Genomic DNA, 17,816 nt, shown 5'->3' on the forward strand with positions numbered 1-17,816 from the left:
TTTATAAAGAGGTAAAATTATATTTATGACGGTCACTTTTGTGATTATTGTCAATTTATTTTTTATGAAAGGCCCTTCTTCGGTTTTCGCCCTGGACCCAAAATTTGTTAGGACCGACCCTGTTTAGAGCCTTTACTAACAAGCATGAGAATAACAAATTCATGAAAATAGTTGATTTATATTGCATAACATTTGATCCGTTGCAATTTTGATAGCCCATTTTATATCGTTTGAAAGTTCTCAACGGCCAAAGGGTTTGCTGGTTGTTCTTACATTTCAACCTTTAGCACCTCAAGTTTTAGTTTCACCCAGGTTTGGCTAATGTTGATGTATTGCTTGTTTTTTTTTCACATTTATTTAGAATCATAATTAGTGGAAATTAATAGCAATTGTAGAATTTTGAATTTGGTAATATCTGTGAAATTTGGTTTATCCTATATAGAGGCGTTTTATAATCTTTTTCACCATCTTGAAAGTTGATAAACTTTCCCTTTGGGTTTATTTAACATTTTGCCGTTAGTGCTTTCGTTCAACATATTTTGGTACCACAAAATGTTTGCATCCTGATGCGAATGATGTTAAAATGTGCTCCAAAATCTTCCGTAAATGTGAGGGTCACACGATTGCGTATCTCTAACATGTATTTGATAACAACACTGCACAACGTCCATAATTACATCTTGAAATTGTAGATAGTCATAATAACCAAGAAAATCCTAAGTATGACAATCATGGTGGAGGTAATGGTAAAGAAAGTGATAGACCCCTACCATTAACTGGTAATTGGTCCACGCTCATAATTTCTATAATGATGACGAGGTTGAGCCAACGAAAGATCAACATGGTATAGTTAGACAAAATGATTATGGACTTGCTAACGTATCAAGGTTAGCCAAAAGTGACGTTGTTTTAACTATGATAGAGTGTCATCATCAGTTTTTTACATAAACCAGTTTTTTACATAAACCAAGGATTCGGCTCAACATTTCTTAATCGTCAGGGGAGAGAAGACGATAAGGTGAATGAGGTCGTAAAAGGTAAAAAACAATTTTGCAAGAGTTTAAGAATGTCGTGGAAGAAGACACCACTCTCGAACCACTACATTTATGAAACATGTAACACCAAATTGATTTGGTACCTAACGTTAGTCTACCAAAATTACTCTATTATTGAATCAGCCTTACGGAGTTAGACATTTTTAAAATAAATATGGAAAAAATGTTAAGTAAGGGGGTTATTCTAGAAAATATATTTTTCCCAGAACTTGCCTGTATGAATTACTAGACCATCTCTCCAAACAGAAAATATTATCCAACATAGATAGATGAAGGGGGTATCATCAAATTATGGATCAATTTGGGTGATGAATAGAAGATAATATTCGATAAAAAGGACGAGTTTGTATGAAAGGTTAGTAATTCTGACTGTGTCGTGTTTAATGCATTTAGCACTTTCATTTGTTTGATTACCAAAGTGTCATGCCCTTTTGTAGGAATGCTTGTGGTTGTTTACCATGATAACATTATAATTTTCATCCTAAAAGAAGCACCACTTATATTAGTTATGAATCATATTTGGTACATTACAAAAAAAAAAGATTGTATACTAACATAAATAAGTGTAACACTCGTTTTCCAGATTGAATCTGTATAGGGCATAAAGGAGTCAAATACATAGTTTTTAGAAAAAATCATGTGTCACAACGTGACTATAGGGAGGTTACGGAGTGATGATCCAATATGTGAACGCATATCCGAAAGATTGATATGATGTGACAAAAGTTTGGTCATGACGTGACAATAGTGTGGTAACGATGCGATAATGGCTATTCAGGCCCAAACCCATAAATTTAGGGTTTCTCTTGTATTCAAGCATCTTATCCCAAGGATTAGGCTACCCTTTTTAGCCTCCAACGCTTTATCATGAAAGCCTAACCTCCTTTTGAGATTTTTGGATTATTTTGGTGCTATTGGGACACTTTAAAGGAGAAGAAGAATGTTTTGGAGCAAAGATCAAGCAAACAACTCTAATCCACCCTTGGAATAATTCATTGGGCCATTTTTAAGACTTAAAGCTTTTACCTTTATGATTCATCCCTTATAGATCTAGCTTTGTTTGTATGTTTTACTCTATTATAGGAGTTTATATGCTAGAATGAGATAAATTTAGCAACTTTATGGCTCATCAAGGTCCCTTGAGCCTTAAATCTTTCAAATCTACAATGTGGTTGAGTTTTGGGAGCTTTGTATGAGTTTTAGGTCATATTCTTGCCTTTTGATCTAGTTTGGGTAAAGGACATTCATGGGTCATGCATGTCTATAAAGTTGACATTTTTATAAGCCTTTAAAGCCCTCGGAAGCTTTCTGAGAAGTTGGAGTTAAAGGCTTAATGGATTAAGGACTCAATCTATAAGGATGTTTCCCCAGTTAGTGGTCACGACGTGACATGGAAAGTGCTACGACGTGATGATGATGGATTACTCGATTAGTTTCTCAAGATTTGTTCACAGCATGACTAAGAAGGGTCCACGTTAAGGTACCAACAACTTGAGTTGTCTGTGGCTGAGTTGATTGAGTTGGAACGTAGCCGAGTTTGGAATCGGACTGAGTGCGTTCTCACGACGTAACCAAGGGTTGGTCACAATGTGAGGGTCATGTGTTGGTAATGTTGAATGTTAAATTTAACTTTGACCTTGACCATTGACTTTTGGCATAGGTTAACGTTTCGTAAATTTCTAGTTTTTAAAGGTAGACTAAGGGCTAACCTTGTGTGGTTGTATTAGGAGGTGTTTAGCACCCACGCATTGGCTGTGAGAGTTGTTAGCTGTTGATTTCGCCAGCAAGGTGAGTCTTCTTACTATAATGTATAACATGCTAGTTGTCTTTGTGACTCTTGTATTAGTATGTTGGATTGGGCCCAATTGAATGTTGGGTTGGGCATGATTATAAGTTGGGTTGGGCACGTTTATATGTTTGGTTGGCCTTCTTTGTATGTTAGGTTGGGCCCGATTGTATGTTGGGTTGCGCCAGTATGTACGATGGGTGGGGCTCGTATGTGTGATGGGGGGGGGGGGCTGATATGTGGGTGAGGCCTAATATATGGGTAGGGCCCAATATGTATGGTAAGCGGTATTTTGGGGAACTCACAAAGATTTATGCTTATGGTTTTGTGGTTTAAACTTTTTCTGGTACCTCCAGTTCCAAAGGGAAGAGATCGACTTGACTGCACAGAATCCCTCGATGACTCATCCACACTGATTGCTATTATTTTACTCTAATTATTAAAATATATTTTACTCGGATTGGTCTTCGAACAAATGATTGTATGAAATTGATGGTTTAAAAATGATTTTTTTGGTATTTATGGGATGTTACAAGTTGGTATCAGAGCCTTAGTTCGAGGAATTCGGGCACAGTCGCGGGTGTGTCTAAACTCAAAATGAGGAATTGATAATATTTTTGAAAGAAAATAAAATTTCTAAAATATTTTTACAAAGAAAGGGGTGTAATGTGTGGAATTTGTTGAGCTCAAGTAAATGATTCCTAGAATACTCGTACATGTTGATATGATATATGTGTTATGTAATGTTTTTGCATGCTAAAAGTTAGCATAAGGATATGTTCAGAGTTGCATGAAAAATGCCTATTAGGAGGGATTCCTATTAGGAAAGATTCCTTTTGATGGATGTTACTTATAGGGTTTTTCTGCTCTAATTCTGTTTGCTTTGTGATTTGTAGGACTCATATTGATGTGATTTAACTATTATATGAATATTTTAAGTTACATGTTGTAAAAGTTAAACAATTTTAGAATGATTAATTTGGATCTATTGTCCAGTTCTTATTTGAGTCCAACCATTATAGGGTTGGGTCTTTTAGTCAAAATATTATTTAAGTTTGACAAAGCTTCATAAATGATCCCTATGCTATCTCAAAATCTAATTTTTAATCTCTAAGTTAATAAAACCTAATAAATGGTCTATGTTGTTTCAAAACTTTTGATGTTTGGTCTTTATTGCTCACTCCACCATATTTTGATTGTTAGTTGAAGGGCATTTTCATCATTTCACTACCTCGGGGAACATTTATGAAGTTTTGTCTTTCATATATATATATATATATATATATATATATATATATATATATATATATATATATATATATATATATATATATAGAATATAAAAGGGTCCACCTCTCTCTCTCTCTCTCTTTCAAAAGTCAAAGAAAAAACCCACCCCATTTCCTTCTTCCCGAACCCACTTTGTTCCCTCGTATTTTCCCTCTTTACACTGTTGAACCTCACCACCACTAGTGATCCTGTGAAGAGCCTCCCATCGTACTGCCGCCACCCTTTTACTGTCTTTGAGTTTTGACTTGAGGAAGTAAAGAGGGAACTAAACATGTACCACCATTATGTTTTGACTTGTGTTGCATAGCTTGATGGTAAGGCATGAACACGTGATGCTTGTTTCAATGAGAAAGGCATGAACAACATCATTTGGAGTTGGCTGATTTCATGGAGAGGTCACGTGAGGATCACATGTGAACTGGTCAACATTTGTGTATTACGGGCTAGTACTTCGTGCAGTTGAACTTATAAAATTTTGAATTCATCTTCGGGAGTTTGGACGAAGGTTTTTCGATTGGTTCTCATGAATTATCGGGAAACATTGATAAATCAATGTCGGAGTGTTTTTGGATTATTATCTAAAAATGTTTAACCTGAGAAGGTTAGGTTCATCAGAGGTTTACTAGAAAAAGCTTGACACGGGATCTGGGTTTTGTTGGAATGGTTGATCGTTGGCTACAAGAGTCGCATCTTCCTTCACTCATTCAACGCTTGTTTTTCATTGGTCATTCTCGTAGTTATTGGTGTTTTTCTTGTTTTGATGTCGGATTCCTACGAACCCACCGCCGTATTTAATAGAGAATGAGTGGAGCTCTCAATAAAGGCTCCGTTGATTCCCCTATTTGCTCTCCTAATTCCAGCATAGAGTTTTTCAAAAACATATCTTAAAAATACAATGGAATCACCAGTTGTGAGTATTTTGGAACTTCCATTTATGGTCCTGAACATCGTTCAACAAGATGGTTTGAACTGGTGGTACAGAGAATGTACAATAGTAGTAGAAGAAGACAAAAGTTAAAATTAACGTGCCATTAAAGAAACAAGTTTTTTCAATTCCTAAACTCCCTATATCCAGAAAACCCTGGAGTTTAATTTGTTTTTTGCACAGTTGAAATACAGAAATAGTGAATGCAGTAGAGAGAGAGAGAGAGAGAGAGAGAGAAAGAGAAAGAGACCCTTTTATATTAAATAATTATATTTTTTGTTCTATATTTTAAATAAGGCAAAACTTCATAAATGGTCCCTGAGGTAGTGAAATGACAAAAATTCTCTTCAGTTAACGGACAAAAGATGACATAGTGAGGAACAAAGACCAGACATCAAAAGTTTTGAAACCACATGGACCATCTGTGAGGTTTTTTAAACTTAAGGACTAAACTTAAGATTTTGGAATACCACAAGGACCATTTATGAAGTTTTATACTTAAATTTTGTTGCATGTAACTCTATTTTATGGGTTTTGATACAAAATATAAGTTTGTTTTTCATAAAAACCAGCAACGGAAGTCTTTAAAAAATAACAAGTTTAATTTTAGTTTATAACAAAGACAAACCATCAAGGATCCATTTATATAGGTTAGAATGAAATAAAAACAACCAAAGAGTTTTTAGAATGATAATCTTTGAAGCCTTTGAACCCACTTGGTTTTGGGGTGTTGATGAAGATAGCAAAAATCAAAGATTATGATTTCTCTATGTGTATCCACCATCAAGAGTAAGGAACTTGGAATGCTAGTTTCTTCTTTTATTCTTCAGTGTCTTAAGCCTTTAAATTTTTAACTCGAATAAGCACCAAAGGAGACAAATCAAGAGGTCTTCTAATCACCAGACTAGCTTCAAAAGAGAGAGAGAGAGAGAGAGAGAGAGGTGGGGAGTAGAAGAGAGTTTTGGCCATGGCTTCTTCTTAAGAGAAAAGATCTTTAAAAATGCAAGAAAACACTCTTATATATAGTCCATGCAAAAGCAAAGTTATACCATATAATAATATAAAGTATACACTAGCTTTTAGAACCATGGGGAGCATAAGTGGGAGGTTGAAAAGCAACCTCCCATGCTTGAAAGCATTTTCGGCCAAAGACAAAAGAAAGAGACAAAACTTGTCTCCTAACTTCTTCTTTCTACAAAAGAACTAGTTTAAATTTTATAAACTCATAGTTTGTAAAATATAAACTTTGTCTTTGGATAAAAGACAAAAAGGATTCATCTAGTCCGAAAAAATTGTGCATGACTTATTAATTCTTACCATATGAAATAATAACTAGTTATACTCTCTTATAATCATTATTTTCACAAAACAATAATTATTCCCTAATTAAAATACAAGAATTGATATTATTATTAATAATCAAATTAATAATAAACATACAAAACGTGCCGACTTGATAAAGGTGTGACCCTATAGGGTTATATATTATTAGCAATGTCACTCCATAATGATTCTTGGACATATAGACTCAACAATCTCCCACTTGCACAAGATTCATTACAGACTGACATAGACATTAGCTGACGTCTAGCAATAGGCTACTTCCCCTAACAATATATGAAGAGTTTCATCTCATCAACATCAAATTCCAGGAGCTCTAAGCTACAATTGTTACTAAAGGTGTGGTATCAATTATTCTTTTGTATCAAACACCATGTCGAACATGAGATATGGATTTCCATCAATTTCATTTAGTGTTTAACATTTAGTAAGGCATTAGGTGTCTAATTCTCAACGAATAAGAGGGACACATCCCATCTTGACCACATACACCCATCAATGTAGTTCATGTCATACCTTACGATGGCCCTTATGACCGCCTTTATCGAACAATGTTAAACCCTGTCAAATCACAAAAATTCCTACATTTCAAATCCCAAATATGTATCAGGTCTAAGAATACAAAGATACAACCTTGATCAAAACATCACTCTTGACAACGAGCCATAAAGTGATTTTGATGCGGGTCAAGTCCAATACTTATTCTCCTAATCAAGTACCTATAAAGTTGGTAGCAACTCTTTTTATTCTCATCTCTATGAGAATCCACCAATCCACTCATATTAATCTTACCTCATATATGTTCCCACAACTATGAATGACTATGTACATTTATAATAACCTAGCTATTTAAGGATTTAAACATGTTAATATAGAACAGAACAATTATTCAATGAAAGACTCATATCCAATACATCAATTCATTACAATATATTTTGATTGTACTGTTCCAATATCCAAATACTAAATTTTAATGAAATACATCTACTTATATCAACAAGGCCCTATAGCACCAACTTGAGTTTCATGCTTTAGCTAATGAAAGATCTTTGTTAAGTAGATTAGACAAACTTGATTTGTATAAACTTTGTGAATACAAACATTTTCAGTTTTTTATAGATAACTCATATATAAAGAAAACTATTGAGAATGTATTAGATGCTTAAATATGAGTTAGGTACCAATACTTGTGTAATGGGTTTACTCATAGTCATAATGAAATATACGTTAAGCATCTTTGTATGTGGTTCTCCAAACCGCAATGTACTCTAATTCTGATGTGTAACTGTAATTAAAATCTACATGGAGACACTATCTGTGTAACTTTCTCTTCATTCATAATAAGGATACGCCTGATTGTGACTGAGAGTCACCTCAATCTTTTTGAAAGTTTAGCACATGTGTAACATCTTTAAACATGGCTTTATTTTAATTACTCCACAGATTAGGAATATTTATCCAGTTTTCGCAAGTACTTTAGAATGTTCCTATAAATCACACAATGACTTGTTCTCGGATTATACTGGTATCAATCGAAATGCTCTAAGCATACGAGTTATTTGGCCTTTATTCACAATCATGACATATATAATTAATCCAATTGCATCAGCATATGGAATACAATCATATTATCTAGTTCAAATCATTTGCACTAGGATTTTGCTCAAAATCATGTCATGTGGTATTTGACAAGATGACTCTCTCAAAGTCCTTTATCTAAAGCTCTTTAAGATCCTTGACAATTAATGCAATTTTTACTTCATCCTTTAGGTTGCCATGATCTATCTATATCGATCTTTATTCCAAGAATTAGTATGTCGACTACATATAAAACTAGGAATGTTACTGCACTCTCACTAGCTTTGTACAAAACACAAGAGCCTTCTTAATTTTTAATTAAATCACACTATTCAATTATCTTATAAGAAAGAAGATTCTCACTTTGAGATGTTAGGTTAAATATTGGAACGATTTTCATTCATGTATGTTTTCTCCCTTGAAAACTCATTTACTCTTTATAGTCAAACTATATCGAGGAGGATTAATCAAGCCCATACTTGATAATCATACATGAATGCATCCCTTGAAAACCAAATCTCGGGGACTATTCCCCCTCCTACCACCTCTATCTCATATAACATATCATGCTAGCAGCTAAACATATCATAACCTACTGTTAGGCATATCTGGGGTGCCTAACCTACCCTTCGGTCCTAACGACCGAACTCTATGACTATCACATATCATATCACGCTAGCATATAACATATCAGGTAGTAGCAACATATATGAATATCAAAAAGACAAACATCTAACATACGATCCCTACTGGTGGGCCGGCATTGTGGCCGTAGACCCACCGCTACTGGAAGGTAACTCACCTCGTAGTAGCTGCTGAACTGTGCGAGAATCCTCTAACTGTTGCCGCTGTTGCTTCGGAAATCCTCCGACTATAATTCCCACAAAACACTTAGTTAGAAACTGACATCTACTCTTAGGGTAAAATGACCATTTTACCCCTAACCCAGTCAAAGTCAACTTCTAGTTAACCTGACTCGCCGAGTTGGCTCGCCAACTCGCCGAGTCCCTATCCTTCCATTAGACCTCATACCTGTCTCTACTACTCGAGTTAAGCGATGACTCGACGAATTTTCCTTCTAAATGAACATCTACTGAATCCTCATCCGACTCGCCGAGTTGTATGAACAACTCGTCGAGTTCATCATCAACTGATACACAGGTCCTGTCCTTGACTTGCCGAGTTGTATGAACAACTCATTGAGTTCATCTTCATCCTTAAGAAGATTGTCTTGGACTCGCCGAGTCTGTTCATGCACTCACCGATTCCCATGAATTTCCAGAACAATGGCTTAGTCCAGAACGTTGGGTCACTCCCTAGGACCCCCCCCCCTTAAAACCTTTCCACACTCAACTGGGTCCTTATGACCCTCAACTGATATGGGACAGAACCTTGGACTCGCTGAGTCCAAGAACGGACTCGTCGAGTTGGTCGGAACCACTCACTGAATCTTCGATTTCTGACGTACAACCTTTGATCAAAAGATAGATGTATGCTTCTACAATCGATCTAGTACGTAAAGTTACAACCTTTACGTGCTTGCATGGGACTTTGAGCTTAAAAGGTCCTTAAACAAGCCCTCTCAAAGCATGGGGCCTTCTTTGAGTGCAAGAGCCACTCCTTTCTGCCTTGTAACCCCTCTAAGGGCCTAGATCCGAAACATCAACTCCAAACCATGCTTGCAATCATGGTTGGTGACCAAAATGGGTTAGAAAAGCCCTAAAACTTCACAAAATGGGATCTAGCAAATGGAAGAGCAAGGTACAAGCTTTTTACCTTCAATGAGCTGAAAATAGTGCACAAACTCGGATCCCTTTAGCCTCCTCTTGTTCCTTCAAGCTTTTCCTTCCCTCCTTGGATCACAAAAGCACCAAAGTCACTCCAAATGCCTTAGATTGCTTCAATAACGGCTAGGGTTTGCTATGGGAGTCTTCTGGGAGCAAATGGGACGAACGAGGCCGAGTCAAGGCGTTTAAATAGGGTGCAAACCCTCGGATTAGGGTTTTTGTTCAAACAAGATCTACTCGCCAAGTTCGAGACCCGACTCGCTGTGTCCATCGCTTAAGTCCTGTTTCCCTTCTTGCTTCTACTCGGCGAGTTGGACCTTCAACTCGCCGAGTCCAAGGCCAAAATAAAAATTATTTAACAAAAGAATATGTACCAAGAACCAGGTGCTACAAATCTCCCCCACTTATTTTAGACTTCGTCCTCAAAGTCTGCTGCTCAATCCTGAAACAGCTCGGGGTGATGTTCCATCATCTCATCCACCAGCTCCCAAGTCCACTCCAACCCCTTCCGGTGCTGCCATTGCACCTTCACGAGTTCCACTCTTTTGTTCCTTAGATCCTTCAACTTCCGGTCAAGGATCACTACAGGCCGCTCGATGTAATTCAGGCTTCCATCAACCTGAATGTCCTCCAAGGGTACCACTGTGGAGTCGTCCGCTAGGCACTTTCACAGCTGAGAAACATGGAAAGTGTTGTGTATCTGACTAAGTTCGGCTGGCAAATCCAGCCTATATGCAACCTTGCCCACTCGGGCTATAACCCTGAACGGTCCAATGTACCTGGGGCCCAACTTGCCCCGTTTCCTGAATCAGATAACACCTTTCCATGGCGACACCTTCAGGAGAACCATATCCCCGACCTAGAACTCCAGGTCTGATCGGCGCTTATCGGCATAGCTTTTCTGTCGACTCTGAGTAGTCTGAAGCCTGCTTCGGACCTGCTAGATCTTCTCTGTCGTCTTGAGCACTACCTCAGTGCTCCCCATCACCCTCTGGCCAACCTCACCCCAACATATCGGGGTCCTACACTTCCTCCCATATAGCATCTCGAAGGGAGGACGATCAATGCTCGCATGATAACTATTGTTATAGGAGAACTTTGCCAATGGAAGATAGGTATCCCAACTACATCCGAAGTCTAATACACATGATCGCAACATATCCTCCAGATTCTGGATGGTCCGCTCGCTCTGACCATCCGTCTGCGGGTGAAAGGCGGTGCTAAAATGTAGACAAGTACCCAGCTCATCATGAAACTTCTTCCAAAACCTGGAAGTGAACCGCACATCCCTGTCTGAAACCACTGACACTGGCACCCCATGCCGCGCCACTACCTCCCTGATATAGATATCGGCCAACCTTTCGGCCGAAATACTCTCCTGAATTGGGATAAAATGGGCACTCTTGGTCAATCAATCGACGATGACCCAAATCAAATCCACTCCCCGCACGGTTTTGGGAAGCTTTTTGCTAAAATCCATCGTGATGTCTTCCCATTTCCAAAGCAGAATATCCAACGGCTGCATCTTGCCATGAGGTCTCTGATGCTCAGCCTTGACCTTCCTGCAGGTCAAGCACCGCTCCACAAACCTTGCCACATCCCGCTTCATGCAGGGCCACCAATAGTCCAGACGAAGATCCCCATACATCTTCGTCGCCTCGGGATGAATTGAAAACCGAGATTTGTGCGCCTCCTCCATCAGGACCTGACGCACACCCCCGAGGTATGGCACCCACACCCTACGGTGTAGTGTCAGTAATCCCCGGCTGTCATAGTCGAAGGAGGAAACCTGCCCCACGATCCGCTCGCTCTTCCGATGTTCCTCCTTCTTGGCCTCCTGCTGGGCCTCCCGAATCCGCTCCAACAGCGAAGTTACCACTGTCATCCTCAGACATATATCCCTGATTGGCGCTGCCTTGCGGCTAAGCGCAGGGCCACCATATTGGCCTTACCCGGGTGATAAAGGATCTCGCAATCGTAATCCTTTACCACGTCCATCCACTCCGCTGCCTCATGTTTAGATTCGGCTGATCCATGAGGTACCTCAAACTCTTATGGTCCGTGTAGATGGTACAGCGAACCCCATAGAGGTAATGATGCCAAATCATGAGGGCGAACACAACAACCCCCAGCTATAAATCATGCATCGGGTATTTCGCCTCGTGAGGCTTCAGCTGCCTCGACGCGTAGGCGATGACATGCCATCTTTGCATCAATACTGCGCCCAAAACTGAGATGGACGCATCGCAGTACACAACAAAATCCTCCATGCCCTCTGGCAGGGCTAAGATTGGCGCCTCGCACAATCTCTGTCTTAGTGTCTCGAATGCGGCCTGCTGCTCAGGCCCCCAACGAAAGACCACAGCCTTTGATGCAGCGCAAAAAAACAACACAAAGATAACCAATAATGAACCTGTTGATTCTAAAAGAATAGCCAGGACAATCTCTTCAAAACCACGTTGATTCTACGAATACCGTGGGATTGGCTTCAAAATCTGGGTTAACACACAGAATTTGGGAGAAAATCGAAAGTTCATAAAATTGATGATTGACCATCCAAATTACATCAAAAACAGTTAAATAAGAAGCAGAAATTAAAATGAAACCCTAAAAGTCCATGGGCCAAATACAAACCCAAAAACAAAACCCAAAAATTAAGGAAAAATAACAAAAATTGCTCATAACTCCATTTAGAAAGCGATTTATGGACTCAAAAATGGGTAAGTCCCCTTCGGGAACTTATCTAGACGTGCTCCTTGCTCCAAGCTTCGATTTGACTGGTCGTAGGCCCAAAACAGAGATTCGTAGCCAAAGTTATGGCCATTTTCGTGAAGCCCCTTTAGTCACACGATCGTGGGCCTCTAGGAACGCAAGGGCCCGATCCTCCACACTAGGGCCTGCATCAGCCTTCCTCGTTAGCCTGGTCAGCGGTACGGCTATCTTGGAGAAATCCTGGATGAATCTCCGATAGTAGCCGGCTAATCCTAGGAAACTCCGAATCTCAGATGGAGACTTCGGAACCTCCCATCTCATCACGGCCTCCACTTTGGCCGGGTCCACTGAAATCCCGTTCTGGTTGACGAGATGCCCAAGGAACTGCACCTCGCGTAACTAGAACTCACACTTGGAGAACTTAGCAGACAAGTTCTCCCTCCTCAAAGTCTCCAGCACCTCCCGCAGGTGCTCCTCGTGCTCTTCCTGCGTCTTGGAATAAACCAAGATATCATCAATAAACACTATTACAGACCGGTCTAACATCAGTCTACAAACGCGGTTCATGAGGTCCATGAACGCAGCAGGAGCATTGGTGAGCCCGAAGGGCATCACCACAAACTCGTAGTGGCCATAGTGCGTCCGAAACGCAGTCTTCTGCACATCCTCCTCTCTGACCCTCATCTGATGATATCCTGAACGCAAATCAATCTTGGAGAACCAAGATGCTCCTTGTAGCTGGTCAAAGAGGTCACAATCCTCGGGAGTGGGTAACAATTCTTCACCGTTACCTTGTTCAGCTCCCGGTTTTCTATACACATCCGGTGCGACCCGTCCTTCTTTCTCACAAACAGAATTGGGGCTCCCCAGGGTGAACTACTCGGTCTAATGAATCCCTTGTCTAAAAGCTCCTGCAGCTGTGTAGACAACTCCTGCATCTGAGAAGGAGCCAACCGATACGGTGCCTTGGCTATCGGAGCCGCACCAGGGACGAGGTCGATCCTGAACTCCACTTGTCTCTCCGGAGGTATCCCTGGCAACTCCTCGTGGAATACATCCGTAAACTCTCGCACCACGGGCACATCACCCACTGTAGCCCTACCCGCCTCTCGGGTATCCATAACATAAGCGACATATCCTGCACAAACCTGTTGAAGGTAACGCCTACCTCTCGTTGCTGAACATAATGTTGGTCCTTGTTGTGGCCTCTCGCCCTGAACTACCAACTCTCCCCCACATGGGGTCCTGATCCGAACCAGCTGCTGTGCGCAATCTATCACTACCCTAGTGGGGCTCAACCAATCCATGCCTATAATCACCTTGTTCCCTCTCAACTGAATAGGAACCAGGTCCACCAGATAACGCTCCTCGAATAATCTCAACATACAGTATCGGAATACCGTCGATGCTCGCACCGATCGGTCATCATCAATCTCTACCTCTAAAGGGCAATCCAACATGCCCGAAAACTCAGGAAACTTCTTGCTAAGCGCAAGAGAGACAAATGATTGGGTAGCACCCGAATCAAATAGTACCTGAACTGGGATACCGTTCACATGGAACGATCCTAAACAGAGCACATACATAACATATCAAAATCAAAGCAGCATATCATAACAGCATAAATAAGAAGTCATACCCGTCACCACAACGGGTGCAACGCGTGCCTCCTCGGTAGTCAACTAGAATGCCCGACTCCTCACCACTGGAGCCTCTGCCTTGCCCTGCCGGCCATCAGTGATCCGCAGGGTCGCTGGAGCTGGCGCCCTCACTGGCGCTGATGCTGCTGTCAATTGGGGGCAATTGGCCTTCTTGTTTCCCCTCTGGTTGCAGTGGAAACACAGCAACTCAGACGTCTGAATAACCGATGCAGGGGCAGTACAATCCCTGCTGAAATGCCCCGTCTTTCCGCACTTGTAGCAGCCCGATGATCCCAGCCTACACGCCCCCTCATGTGGCTTGCCGCATTTCCTGCAGCGGCTCGGTCCTGACTGGCCCTTCGGCCTACCGTTTGATCCTTTGGGCCTCTTCCCCGAAGCCCCAGTCGTCTGACCCTCCTCAGCCTTCCTCTTCCGGACATGCTCCAGATCAATCTCCCTCTCCCTTGCCCTGGCAATCATGGACTCTAGGGTAGGGTAAGCTGAAAAACTAACATGCTCCTGAATGTCGGCTCGCAGCATGTCATGATAGCGGGTCCTCCTCATATCCTCATCTCCCGCATACTGGGGCACAAGCAATGCCCTCTCCCGAAACTTGGCGGTGATTTCCGCTACAGTCTTCATAGTCTGCCTCATGTCAAAAAACTCTCTGGCCAGCTGCTGAAGCTCTACCGCTGGCGCAAACTCTGCTCGGAACCAGGTCACAAAATCCGACCATGTCATAGCCTCAACAGCCGAGGCTCCCAATGAGTAACCAACAGACTCCCACCAGTCTCTAGCTCTATCTCTCAAACACCCTGCTGCATATCTCACCTTCGACCCCTCGGGGCAGAAGCTGGTCAGCTGTGCGGACTCAATGTCCGCAATCCATCGTCTGGCAGCAATGGGGTCCTTTGCCCCATGGAAATCCGGCGCACCACTGCCCCTGAAGTCCTTAAAGGACAGTGTGCGAGATCCTGACTGGCCAGATGCCATGTCACTCTTGAACGCCCTGAGGCGGTCCTCCATCAGCTCAACTATCCCTCCCTTGATCGACCCGAAAATGATGGGGGTCGACTTAAGGATGCCTCTGGTGATCTCTGACGCGATGAACTCGCGTAGCCTCTCATCTACTGTCTTGTAACCTGATCCCGAACCTGATCCCTCTCCTGAACTTCCAACTGCTGGCCTCGGACGTAGTACCACCATTCTGCAATACATACAGGCAACCATTAGTGATACTGATACCTCTAAAGGGATCACATCTACTACAAGTTCCCTGGTCTTGCCTCAGCCCTCCTTAATTCGGGTATGGATCCTCTGCGTTCAGTAGTACGGGCCTATACTACCTTCCATATCTATCCGTACCTTCCTCAAGGACAACTTTGACTCCACCAGATCCCTTTCACCACTGCTGATCCTCTGCTATTCCCATTCTAGGCTTGCCCTAGGGAAAATCTCTGACTCCACCCAACCGGTCCTCAGCCGTTGAAGGCCTCCTTGAAATGTCAATTAGCCATTACCTGAATACCAGCACATGTGATGAGGCTCAGATAATCCTTCGAGTAACATACTCTTCCCTACCACGGTTAGACTCAAACAAGAGCTGCACAATAGGGTCAAATCCAACACTCTGAGATTATTCAACCCTGATCACATGTAACGTGACGTATTCACCTAACGACTAATTCCCATCACTCAGAGTCCCACAAAGCACAAAGAAAGAAGCATTCGGACGCAGAAAAACTACTCAAGCAAATCTATCCTCATAATGAGAAGCTGAACTAGCATATAATGCTAAGCTCATACTACCAGGCATAACCTAAATAGGCTGTGCTACTACTGTCTACTCAATACTAGCATGCATTTCTCATAAGCTGAAGCACATAAAGCAGGCATATAAGGCATCGTTCCTAGATCCTTAGTCCTATTCTAGCATGTTGTTCTACTGAATCTGATAAACATAGTATAACATTGTATGGTACTTTGGGGAATACTTACTTGAGCTCAGCCGGTAGCGCACATCACACACTTGCTCTTTCTCAAAAACTCTTATTTCTTATTCTTTAGAAAACCACTTCCTTATAAAATCTTTTAATCCCTAGGTATAAGTCCAAACGACCCCGAAGGTGTGTCCGAATCCCTCAAACCTGATACCAACTTGTAACGACCCAATTTTCACGTCCAAAAAATTTCATTATTGATTAAGTGATTTGCAAAACATTTGTAACAAAATATCATCTGATCATATCATTTAATAAAAACATGTCTCGTATCTAAAAACCGAATCGTAAAACATAATAATGTTAGAGTACAAAATCCCAGAATATCTCATAGTGCGGAAAACAAAGAGCGTGTGTATGATGCTCCGCTACCGTGCCAGCTCCTTCCCCTTTGCTGAAGATGTACCTGAAACCAAAACTGAAAACTGTAAGAACGAAGCTTAGTGATTTCCCCCATCGTACCACATACCATACAATCACAACACATACATACTGCCAGGCATTTCTGGGGTGCCCGACCTACCCGGTACGACCATTCTGGGGTGCCGACCTACCCGTGTCAAGCCATTCTAGGGTGCTGACTACCCTTCGGTCCTAACAACCGAACCTCGAGGACTATTTCACCCCTACTACTACTATCACATATATCATAGCATAATCTATTGTCAGACATATCTGGGGTGTCCGACCTACCCTTCGGTCCTAACAACTGAATCTCGGGGACTATTCCCCCTCCTACTACCTCTATCTCATATAACATATCATGCTAGAAGCTAAACATATCATAACATATTGTTAGGCATATCTGGGGTGCCTAACCTACCCTTCGGTCCTAACGACCGAACTCTATCACTATCACATATCATATCACGCTAGCATATAACATATCAGGTAGTAGCAATACAGATGAATATCACAAAGACAAACATCTAACATACGATCCCTACTAGTGGGCCGGCATTGTGTTCGTAGACCCACCGCTACTGGAAGGTAACTCATCTCGTAGTAGCTGCTGAACTGTGCGGGAATCCTCTGACTGTTGCCGTTGCTGCTCCGGAAATCCTCCGGCTATAATTCCAATAAAACACTTAGTCAGAAACTGACATCTACTCTTAGGGTAAAATGACCATTTTACCCCTCACCCAGTCAAAGTCAAAGTCAACTTCTAGTTGACCTGACTCGCCGAGTTGGATCACCAACTCGCCGAGTCCCTATCCTTCCATTAGACCTCATACCTGTCTCTACTCGTCGAGTTAGGCGATGAATTGACGAGTTTTCCTTCTAAATGAACATCGACTGAATCCTCATCCGACTCGCCGAGTTGTGTGAACAACTCATCGAGTTCATCATCAACTGATACACACGTCTTGTCCTTGACTCGCCGAGTTGTATGAACAACTCATCGAGTTCATCTTCATCCTTAAGAAGATTGCCTTGGACTCGCCGAGTCTGTTCATGCACTCGCCGAGTCCCATGAATTTCCAGAACAATGTCTTAGTCCAAAACGTTGGGTCACTCTCTGGGACCCCTCCCCCCCTAAAACCTTTCCACACTCAACTGGGTCCTTATGACCCTTAACTGATATGGGACAGAACCTTGGACTCGCCGAGTCCAAGAACGGACTCGTCGAGTTGGTCACAACCACTCACTGAATCTTCAATTTCTGACGTACAACCTTTGATCAAAAGATAGATCTATGCTT

The sequence above is a fragment of the Lactuca serriola genome, chromosome 6 (assembly GCF_051521515.1).
Source record: "Lactuca serriola cultivar US96UC23 chromosome 6, Lser_US96UC23_V15, whole genome shotgun sequence".
Taxonomy (NCBI): Eukaryota; Viridiplantae; Streptophyta; class Magnoliopsida; order Asterales; family Asteraceae; genus Lactuca; species Lactuca serriola.